The sequence below is a fragment of the Tauraco erythrolophus genome, chromosome 2 (assembly GCF_009769465.1).
Source record: "Tauraco erythrolophus isolate bTauEry1 chromosome 2, bTauEry1.pri, whole genome shotgun sequence".
Classification (NCBI taxonomy): Eukaryota; Metazoa; Chordata; class Aves; order Musophagiformes; family Musophagidae; genus Tauraco; species Tauraco erythrolophus.
Genome location: NC_141466.1, coordinates 82,465,611 through 82,477,170, shown reverse-complemented (window position 1 = coordinate 82,477,170; position 11,560 = coordinate 82,465,611).

Genomic DNA, 11,560 nt, shown 5'->3' with positions numbered 1-11,560 from the left:
AAAAATCAGCTGAAGGCAATCATTCTGTGTAGGAGTTAATTAAACCCTCAAGACTCAGTCAGATGTAATGAAGCTAGAGTGGGGAAACACTAGACCTTTGAGAGAATGAGCATGAGTATGGATATGTTCAATGAAGTTGGGGAACGAGGGAGGAATTATCCCTTTCATTTTGTTTTACTGCTTATTGAAGATAGATGGAAACAGCGTGAGGGACTTTTACCAAATTATTCCAGATTTGAATGGACTGAGAGCCTGTGCAATCCACCTAAACTAGAACCTTTTGTTTTTATCCTTTCTTCTATGACCTTGGTTTTATACAAGCTTGCTAAAACTTGAAAAGCAAAGTGCAGGTCTGGTGGGTAACAGCAGCTCAGAGCCTGCAACATACGCTGCGTGTCTGTCTGAATGGCACTAATGAGGCCAAGGGAGTTTTGTTCTGAAATCTAGAAGCGTGACTGCTCTTGTGGAATTCTGCTCTTTGCGAGGAAAATCGTTCCTCATTTGCACAAAGCTAAGACCTTTGGTTTGCCTCTGGTCGCCATTGCCCTGCATTCTCTGGTTGAGTGCTGCTATACAAGTGCTACAGCTCTGGTCTGATTTTTGTTTCTTTTTGTTAAGCCTTTGGCCAGCTGATGGTCAGGCTTATTGGGTCACCTGTGTGTAAGGCCTTGAAACTTTCTTGGAAGGGGCCTTAAAAGTCATTTAAGAGAATAAATTCTGCTATTCTTGCAGAACGACTGTGTTTCTTTTCTAATACAAGTAAGCTTTTATCGATCGGTACTCATACAGCAACTTTGGCAGGCTTTTGCTTCTCATGCCTTGCTTTACAAATTGTGCTTTGAAGGTTTTTTTGAGAAATGCAAAAGCAAGCTATGATATATAACAGCTCTTGAAGCAGAATCTAGAAATCATAATTTATAAGGGAACATCAAACATAAAATTCTACTGCAGGCTTAATTTTATTTACAGTCAAGAAAAACAGATGAATAATGGAATAAATTTCTTAATCTATACTTGTTCCAGAGCTTTTCAAACTATAGATAGCAAGATAGCAAACAGATGATAATAGAAAACTCAGGAAATCAGTAACTCAGAACATCATATTATTTTACTAGCTGGGATTTATACTATTATACCCTATTTCTCTCGATAATTATTGTTAGCAATAAAACACCACTGTAAGGTATTATTACTATAATTTAACACTCATCTGAATCTAAGTAGCAGTGAGCTAATGCACATGTGATTGACACCCCCCCCGGGTCAGATTTGAGACTACGTGTGGGTGCCTGTGCTGTGCGTTTCTTCCCCTGCAAATGCTCTCTGCCCTTGCTCCAGGGAAGGATGTGCAGCTGGCCTCCAGCAAGCAGGATCATGAGAGGTTGAGCTCTGCTCCAACAGCAGGGAAGCAACTGCTCCAGCCTTCCCAGGAAACTTTGTTCCTGGAAAACTCCAGCCTGGGAAGTGCTCCCAGTGCTAACATCATGAGTACTCTCCTTTCCCTCTGGAGTGTAGGAACAGGTGGCCCTCGTCCAGGTGTCTCCCTCACCCAGGTGGCCCTCGCTACACTAATGAGGAGGTATAAATTAGTGCAGGCTAGGAGGCAGAAAGCTTTTCTGGCTGTGGTATTCTCTGTAGCTGGTGTTGCTTCTGTGCATGGAGGCAGTGCTCTGGGGCAGCAGCCTTGCCCGTACAGTGGGACGCCATCAGTGTGGGCTCCTTAAGCTGTGCTGTGACCTGTGAAGGTAAGAAAGTGGCTTTGAGCAGCTCTTTTTCCTCATTGCTTCTCAGGTGGAGGAAGAAAGGCACCTAGAGGTAGGAAGGTATGTGCTACCAGCCTGGTTTATTTGTGTTGAAAAAGTGGTAAATGGTGAGGAAAACCTGTGCCATCTGGCTTGCTGCTTCCATCTGGGTTGTCCTGTGGGAAGGAGGCTGGCTTGTGTGACATAACTGGCTCACCTGTGGGCTTCCCTGTCCTAGGCTTGTGTGTTCCTGCCCTGCCAGTTTACAAGAATTCTGGTTTGGCCATGTAACTCTTCTCAGTGGTGTTGTGGTGGGAAGCGCTTACTTGACCTGCAATGTCTATTTTGGAAACAGTTGCTGTATTGCAGATGGTGTTTCTGTCTGCCAGTGGGCAGTTCAAATGAAAAATGATTTGGTCCCGTGTGTAGTGTGGTTCTAACTTGCCCACCAAACTACTTTTCTTTTTTTGCCTTTTTTCTCTTTCCCAAAAGAAATATGAAATGTGAGTTATGTGGGGGTGGCACACAGCTGCGCCACGTAGCCTGGCTTTCTGTTCATTCTCCCAGTGTGACAAGATTGTAGCTCTGATCTATGGCTTTCTGTCTCCAGCTCTCCCCTTTGCTAATAGCAACTGTAGTGATGAGGGGGAATTCTTCCTGGAATTGCACAGTTGATAGACACAGGTCGGGCTGCAATCTGAAAACCTTTCAACCATCAGTCATACTGTACTCTGTTTCTTGAGCTCGGATATTCAAGGCTGTACCTCAGTCCTCTCATATACTTGTCTGTAAAAATATGCAGCTACTATGTTATTCCTTTGGAATCAAAATACAGCATGTGACACATTTAAAAAACCAAAACACTATAAAACCTGTTACTTCTGTGTGTTTAAAATTCAAAACACTAAAGAAATTCAGTTTAAAAAAAAAAAAAACAAACAACACCACAACACTCTTCTTGGTAGGGGTTTTTGGTGGTTTAGTTTTATTCCCCAGAATTGGATAAATAACACCTGCAATGTTTAGTAACTCTATTTTGCTTTCTCATCTTCAAGCTAAGATCATCTTTAAAAAGACAAAAATGTTAACTGGTTGAAGGGGAAGAAACCATACTGCATATCCAATTTTGAGTTAGAAATTCTTGACATCCTTGATTTCCTATTTATTTTGTGTGTATGCTTTCTGCAGTCTTTATTGATTTGAATGTCGTGCTCTGTTGGAGAGGTAATAATTCCCTTTGACAGTAAGAACACTTGACGTTGCAAGGTTTCTCTAACAATAGAGGATTTGTGCTGTTTACTTTGAATGGACTTTATTCCTGGTAGATTAGATTCCTCAAAGAGGAATTTGTGAAGCTGCAGTATGTCACCGTGACTCCAGTTGGTGCTGTGTTTGCTCCTGTTCTGAGTGGGTGAGATCATGATTTACTGAGTGAAAACCAACCAGCATGCACAAACCTTCAAAGTAAATCGAGAATGAAACTCTCTAATATACTGGTCCTTCCCTCTGCTCAAGGGAGCAGCTTCCTCAACTCTGCCAAAGCCAGAAGGGCTCTACATGAATCTTTTGAATGGGTGTTTTTTTGCTTCTCTGCTGTTCCTGTCAATATCACTGCAGTTGCTGAAAAGCTTATGTTAAAGGTTGGAAGAGTTTCTTTTGTCTGAATACAGATACTCAGAGAAAAGTGGGCAGTAAATGAATATAACATGCTCTATTTAAATGTCACTTAGAAAGTCCTTCTTGACTCTTTACTACTTTCCTTAATATTGATTTTAAAAATGAATCTTCTTTTATGAATGCTAAAATCTACAGTTACTATTTTAGTTACTGTTTTATCTTGATATATTTAAGCAGAGTGCGTCTTTAGGAGGATCTAAATTGTGCCCCAAAGTGAACTGGTACCCTTGTCCTCAGTCACCTAAAATGTCTGTCACAGTTACTGGGTAAATTACTGTGATTTCTATGACTCAGTGTGTAATCTTCTGTTACATTAACGTTACCCTTGTTGATTTATGCTTGAGAACTATTGCTTGCAGTCTCCTGATGTTTCTTTATATATTTCTAAGCAATATTCCCTTTTCTGCTATCACAAAGCTTCCTAGGCTACTTCCTCAATTTTATTTCTGTAATGTAAATTTCTTGTTGTCAATTCAATGTCTTCAAATCTTGAATGTTTTTATATGGAAAATTTTAGTTCCAGAGCATTCTATCATTGGAATGATGTTATTCTGTATCTGAAAGTATAACTTCATTATGTAATTAAGTTGAAGAAAAGCATCTTGATTTGCACGTATTTCTAAATGTAGCTACTGACAGAAATGGTGACCTGTGCAAGAGTAGTCTGTTCCATCAGTGAAGGTTAATGAAGACCTAACTTTATTTCTTGGGCTCAATTCCCTCTGTGTATACTGGAGTAGGACCGATGCTCTTACCCCGTTTCTGTGCAGCTACATCCATGCTAGTCAGATGCAGACTTCTTGCCTTACCTTGTTGGTGTTTCTGCCCAAAACTAATCTCTGCTGCTTTTCTGCATGGTCTGACTGAGGTAGCAAAGCTGTCCTTGCCCTTTTCAGTAAGGAAGAGTTTAAGCAGTTGGAGGGAGGTAAGTTGCAGCTACCATCTCTCTCCCTTCTGCCCCATAGGCCTTGTGATGTGCTCAGCTGCTCTGGCATTGAGGGAACAAGCCTGAGGCTTCCCTTAGTTCTTGGGGAGGGAAATATATTTTGGGGCAGTGGTGTCTCTGGATGCAGTAAGCATGAAAGGCAGGGTAAGTGAAAGGGGCCCCTGGCTCAAACATTCTTCCCCCACCACCTGAATTGTTCTCTTGCCTCCAAATCAGTCTTCCTGACCCCAAATTGAGGGAAATACAACTGTCCTTTTCCCTTCCCATCTCCTCATTTTCAGCTGCAACAAGTGTTCAAGCTGTGCTGCAGCTGCTGAGAAGCCTTGATCCAGCCTGACTTGAGCTGTTGTGCTCAGCATTCCTACCTCTGCCAGAAGTGGCTGCATGCAGTAAGCAAACAGAAGCTCTTTACTCAGCCAAGATATCGCTGCTGCAATAGTAATTGGGCAGAGATTGGAGTGTGTCCTTGGCATCTCTGCCCTAGTGCACTGAGCTGCTCCTTGAAGACCTATGCAATGCATTTTGGGGAAAATGTAGTCTCTTCTGTGCTTGTGAGATGAAAACATGAAGTCACGAAATTTACTGCAGCCTTGTGCAGCAGGAAAGCTTTCCTTGCAGCTAATTTTTATTGATCCTGTTTAACAGGTGGTTTTTAGTGTAATGGGGAATTACCACTTTAATGTGGAATATGCCAGAAGCTTGCACAGGGGATTGCTATGTAAGAGATTACTTGACTGAATGCTTCTGAAAGGCAGCATCTTTGTCACAAGAGTCCCTTAATTTCTTATGAGGTGCAGGAGGTAGCAGATAAGACTAGCCTGTGTTTGGCAGCTCAGCTCTGAAAGTGGCTAATGTCTCATGTGTCAGGGAGACTAACCAGCTTTGGATGTTGGGCAAACTGGCAGCAAATCAGCACAGGCTTTCCAGATGTGTGGGCCCACCAGTGCAGGCATGATGCAGATATCCAAATTGCTCATGGAGGTACCAGTCACCACCTGGTTTAGCGTAGGTGGCACTTAAGTGAAGGATACAGCTGAGATGGGGCTTGGTTGATGCTGTGTGGTGCCACTTGGTGCTGCTTTCAGTCTTCTGCATTGGCTCACTAGCCCCAAGGTGCACAGACTATGAAGGCAGGCCCAACACCATACCTCAGCTAAACCGATGGCACAGTGGAGCAACACAGTGAGGCTCCTGCTGTGCTAGCCGCTGAGCCCTATTGGGTGCGTCAGCAAAGCCATGTCTGTACTGAAGGAGGTTGATCTACTCCAGATATCTGACCTAGATTTTTTGTTTTCCAAGATATTTCTTTTAGTATTTAACTGTTCAGTAATATTAAGAACCGATTAACATGGGATGTGTTAAGTACCTGCAGGCTTAATGCAGATAACTAACAAGGATTGATGTGAAAAGTGTTCCCTTTTCTACAGCTTCTAGTAGCCTTCATCCCTGATCTACAGGGGCACCAGGTTGGTTGGTAATACCAGTCTGTTGCACCCTTTACACTGAAGGAGCCCAATTACTATTGTTGCTCTCTAAGCATTGATTTTTAATATTCAGTCTAGACCTTCTCATTAGATACAGACAGGGAAGTCAGAATGTTTCAAAGGTTAAGAATTAAAGCTGACCTCTCTAGTGTTGGGCTTTTTGTACATTAGGAGACACAGAAGGTAGGATTTTAATTTGAAAATGTTAAGCTATGAGCTTCGCAGGGGACAGCTGTATGCTACTTTGATACTGAATGCCTTGTTTTATCTGCTGCTGGTTTTTTCGTGTTTTTTGGGGATGACCAGGCGTGTGCTTCATGACTAAATAGTAAAATGTTTTAGCATCACTAGGGACACCTCTTACATTGGAGTAAGCAACACTTCTCCTGTGCCTTGCATGCTTAGCAATGTGTAGGTGGTGTTTTGTTCTTCTGTGTTCTGCACAAGTGATGGTGAATATCCAAGTGTTGAACTTGAAGTGGTTAATGCCGAAGCACTAAAAGACAGCTTCTGCTAAGAAAGTGTAGTCATCTTGTTGTAGTAATGAGCTTAAAGAATTACAACATCTGCTCTCAGGGAGAAAAAGTAGCGTGGGGGATTTTGTTTGTTTGCTTGCTTTCAATCAGGAAGAGTAGCTTTTGATAATTTTGGTATAAAACCAAAAAAGCATGGGCAACAGACTTCCCTTCATCAAGGAATGATGTATGGTTCCTGTGCAGTTTAAAACCTGCCCTACTTTTACTAGTTTACTTCTAGCGTTTGACACTTACCCATACACTATAGATTATATATGCACAGATAATAGGAAACTAGTCATGCACAGCATGTTTCTTCTGTACTTGAGATGGCGTAGTGACAGATTGAGGCTAATATGGGACTGTGGTCTTGCTTTCTACTTCCCTGCCAGAAGGCTGCAATTTTAGGGTAAACTAGAGAGGTTATTCATGGATCTGTATGTGATACGTGCTGGGCTGTGTGACTGCATCATGATCACTGAGATGTGTTTGGGCATCTCCACTTGCTGTTGAGATTCTGCTTGTGCGTAGTCTGTTGTATGCATTGCCTTCTGCTGCTATGCACTGACAGCAGTGTTGCCTTCATCACAGGGGGTGACCAATCTTTTACTTGAAGGGTCTCTATCAGCAGATCTTTTATGTTCTTTTCCTCTGGTTTATGCCAACCGTTTACTGTCAATCAATGTATTTTGAAGTGTTCTTTAAGTGTGCCTCAGTCTTTCTGTGCTCCTCTCAAATCTGTGCCTGTATGTTAGAAGGGACAATACATGTCCATATTTCATAGCTACAAACATTCTTCAGAATAGGGGAGTTAAAAGTTGGCTTCTTGCTTGAAATCTACGTGTATATGTGCTGCAGGGCAGAGTTCTTTCTGTCCCAGGAGCTGCATTCTTCTTGGCTGCAGTATGTAGCAGTAATCATTGGAAAGGACCAAAGAAACTCTTTCATGCCTCAAGAAACTGAAGTAATCTGTAGGAAATGTTGATAATGCTGTGCTCCTGTTTTGTTCTTCTCTCTTAGGCAACCTTTGGGAAAACTTCAGTACACGTTTCATTGTGCGCTCTAATTGCTTTGGAGATCAAGGGATGATCAGTGGTTGGGCCTCTTGCATTGGGCATTCAAGGCTTTCCAGGAGCCCCTTGGCAGCCAAGAATGGTGTCAGACAGGTGAAGCACTCAAATGGCTGGGTGTTCTCTAGTGCAATTTCTGAAAGGGACATGGGACTATTACTTCTTTGCCCCTAGCAATTTTTTTATCCTCCTTTCTACAGTGGTACCGAAACTTCAGAGACCTGATCTTTTCTTAGTGCTGGCACTTGGGGTAATCAATCCTTTAAGAAAATGTTCCCTGTAGCTGCTGTGTACCTGAGAGATACTGAATATGAAGCTTAAGTTTTGCTGGCATGGTGCAAAAGTCAAACAGACAGATTTCAGCCTTGACCTAAAAAGCTATGTGCAGCAACAGAGTTTTCACTTGGGTGAAGACCCGATTGGGCAGATGATGCTGGTGTGGCAGTGTGGCCAGCCTAATAATAAGTGGTAGTCACACTGTGGCAAGCAGAAAGAGGCATTTAATGCAGAGGAGGACCTTGGGAATGCCCTCAAAGGAAGCAGGATTTTTACTGGCTTCTACTATGTCACCAGTACATGTTTCAGCCATGTTCTAGGTTCAGATAGCCTGGCAGAAAAGATTGTCTAGCTCAAGCTTTGAGTGAAGCTGTGTGTGCAGATGAATGTGTGAGTTTCAGTATGAGGTGGTGATTACATTAAACCTAACACTGAAGTCATGAACCTAGAAGTGTGTTGAGCTACTAACAGTAAATAATACTTCTCTGAGCATCTTCCCTTCTGTGCATGAAATGGGAGATAGTACTTTCCTTTTTCACAAAGTGGTGGAGGCGTAAGTTATTAGTGTAAAGTATCTTTATAGAATTTATAGAAAATGCTCTTAAGAAATTTTCTTCTGTACTTAGTGTCTCCTGCCAGTGTATGAGTTATCATAACACAGCAGAATATTGATGTGTCGAATCCTTCACTCTGCGTCTGGCAGCAGCCATTAGCTAGTACTCAGACAGGTAAAAATAGATTAAAAGTCACCATGTAAGTAGTCCAGTGCTTTGTTACACAGGAGATAAAAATGCTTTTATACTCTTGAAACAAATTGGACTAATCTTGTAATTCTTGGCCTAGTTAGCGTATCTGTAAATATTACTTCTGCTGAACTGTGGGTGCAGTAAACTAATCTTTCCTTAGGAAAAAAAAATAAATCCATAACTACTTGCTCTGACCAGATTTCTTGTGTGTCCTCAGAGACCAATTGCTTTGAACTTGTCTTCTCCCTTGTGTGTTCTGCCTTAGCTATGTTCCACGTATGCCATCCCTCTCTTGCCTTTTATTGCTTTATCCCACTCCTAATGCGATATTTTTGGAGGTGAGCTGTTCCCAGTTTTGTGATATTCAGTCCCTTTTCTGACCCAATGCCTTTAAGTGGATCAAAGGGAGATTCAGGGAGGGAAGCATGGATTTTTCTGCTACTCTAGTCACGCAAAAGAATGTCAGTCCTGGTTGTCCATTAGATGTTACTGTAATGAAAATGACTGATGGCTTTTATCACAATGATTTATAGCACTACATGATGAATCCTTTGCTTCAAAATTTTCTTAATTACATCTAATATGCTTACTTCTCATATGGGAGAACTTTGTTTGCCAAGTATTTAGGAATCTGAAGTTGGAAGACATCTAAAGATGCTTTTCCTCATGAATGAAGGTTCTATCAGAATATTGAAATCATTAAGAAGATAATAAGTATTCTTATTAATGGAGACAATATTCTTGCAAAATCTCTAGTCAAAAATAGTTCCAGAGATCAGCAGGATTACGCTGAGTAAATGCAACAAAATAAAGAGAAAGAAATGAATGAAAACCACATGATTTGAACTTCTTTTTAGCTGATGTTAAAAAATTCTGCTTTTCTTTGAATGGAGTGAAGGATAGAATATAAAATGCATGCTTTGGATAGTCCAATAAACTTGAACACTTAATTTAGAGTCATAGAATAGTTTGGGTTGGAAGGGACCTTAAAGGTCATCTAGTTCCAAACCACTGGCTGTGGGCAGGGATACCTGCCACTAGACCAGGTTCCTCAAAGCCTCATCCAACCTGGCTTTGAACACTGACAGGGATGGGGCAGCCATAACTTCTCTGGGCAACCTGTTCCAGTGCCTCACCAACCTCAGAGTGAAGAATTTCGTCCTTAGATCTAATCAAAATCTCCCCTCTTTCAGTTTAAAGCCATTGGCCCTTGTCCTATCACTACATGCCCTTGTAAAAGGTCCCTCTCCAACTTTCTCGTAGGCCCCCTTTAGGTACTGGAAGGCTGCTAGAAAGTCTCCTCGGAGCCTTCTCCTCTCTAGGCTGAACAGCTCCAACTCCCTCAGCCTATCTTCATAGGAGAGAGGTGCTCCAGCCCTTGGATCATCTTCATGACCCTCCTCATCCTCTGGACTTGCTCTAACAGCTCTATGTCCTCCTTATGTTGAGTATCCCAGGGTTGAATACAGCACTCCAGGTGGAGTCCCACAAGAGCAGAGTAAGGGGACAGATGCACCTTCCTTAACCTGCTGGTTGTGCTACTTTGGATGCAGCCCAGGATATGGTTGGCTTTCTGGGCTGCAAGTGCATGTTGCTGGCTCATGTCGAGCTTCTCATCAGTCAGCACCCCCAAGTCCTCCTCAGGGCTGCTCTCAATCCATTCTCCATCCGGCCTGTACTTGTGCTTGAAATTGCCCTGACCCATGTGCAGGACCTTATCTGGCCCATAGCCCTCCAGCCTGTCAAGGTCCCTCTGGATGGCATCCCTTCCCTCCAGCGTGTCCACAACACCACACAGCTTGGTGTTGTCAGCAAACTCACTGAGGGTGCACTCATTCTTCTGTGTTGCTGACAAATGTATTAAAGAGTGCCAGACCCAGTACTGACCTCTGAGGAATATCCCTTGTCACTGGCCTCCACTTAGACATTGATCTGTTGACCTCAACACTTGGAGTGTGACCATCCAGCCAATTTCTTATCCACTGAGTGGTTCATCTGCCAAATCCATGTGTCTCCTATTGAGAGACAAGAATGTTGTGTAGGACGGTGTCAAATGCTTTGGACAAGTCCAGGTAGATGTTGTCATTTTCTCTTCCCTTATCCACCAATGCTGCAACCCCATTGTAGAAGGCCACCAAATTTGTCAGGCACTATTTGCCCTTAGTGAAGCCATGTTGGCTGTCATCAATCACCTTCTTTTTTTTTTTCCATATGCCATAGCTTTCCAGAAGCATCTGCTTCATGATCTTCCTGGGCACAGAGGTGAGACTGACTGACCTGTTGTTCCCTGAGTCTTCCTGTTTTCCCTTTTTAAAAATGGGGGCTATGTGTCCCCTTCTTCAGTTGGTGACAACTTCACCAGACTGTCATGACTTCTCAGTTATGACGGCTTAGCAACTTCATCCACTAGTTTCCTCAGGATCTGTGGATGCATCTCGTCAGGTCCCATAGACTTGTGCACCTTCAGGTTTCTTAGATGGTCTTGAACCTGATCTTCCCCTACAGTGGGTGGATTTTCATTCTCCCAGGTCCAATTCATCTCCCAGTGATGAAAGTGCAGTGAGACTGCTCTAGGACACATGCTTATAACAAAAGTATACATGCTAAAGCAATAACAAGATCTCATATTAGGTTTTCTGTTTTTACATTATGAGTGTTCAGACTGACAAAACAGATTTGGAAATACATTGGGGTTTTTGATGTCTTAGTTTGGTAATTGGTTAAATACTTGAGGAAGGATGTACATGCATGTCTTGAGTTATGTGAAGTTGCTTGAAAAGATGTAAAAACAGAAGGTCTACATCATGTGTTTTTAGCTTGCCTGCAGATGAAATGATCCCAAACTTATTACCTTGATTTACCTTCCCTAGCATTACCTGGACATGTCCCACTTTCCCCGTTTCCTGCTGTTACAGACACTTTGTGGTTGCTTTCAGTCGAGTTTTGTGTCCTAAAGGCTAAAATACAATCCTGTGAATCAGATGTAAACACAGCTTTCAAGAATCAAGAAAGCACATATGATATAATCATGTACAACCTTCACACACCTTCTCTGGGAACATGTTGCAGCTGTTGGTGCTACAAGGCTGCCTAGGAGAGCCTGT